This window comes from Aptenodytes forsteri, unplaced genomic scaffold, assembly GCF_000699145.1.
Source record: "Aptenodytes forsteri isolate BGI_AS27 unplaced genomic scaffold, ASM69914v1 Scaffold15, whole genome shotgun sequence".
Classification (NCBI taxonomy): Eukaryota; Metazoa; Chordata; class Aves; order Sphenisciformes; family Spheniscidae; genus Aptenodytes; species Aptenodytes forsteri.
This window is the reverse complement of record NW_008795129.1, coordinates 23,982,476-23,982,847: the sequence shown is the minus strand read 5'-3', so window position 1 is coordinate 23,982,847 and position 372 is coordinate 23,982,476.

Here is a 372-nt window from a genome sequence, read left to right as displayed (position 1 = left end):
AGCTCCAACAGGTCCGTGTCTTTCTTATGCTGAGGGCTCCAGAGCTGGACATAGTACTCCAGGTGGGGTCTCACCAGAGCAGAGTCTGGTGAACAGAGTCCAAAATGAACATTTCTTCTCACGCTAACCACTTTTCAAGTGCACTCCAGGGATGACTACAGTGCCTAGTCCCTATCCCACAGCAGCACCAGCAGCTACTGGCATTGCCCAATAAATGACAAAAAGCTGTGAGCACAGGTTTGGCACTACAGGGTTCAGGGGCCCGAATTGAGTTGTTATATCTCAACTTTTATTCTATCTTTTTCTAGTTAATTCTTAATATCATTTACCAAGTGATATTGACTCAACAATATTAAGTTTAAAGTTATCCCT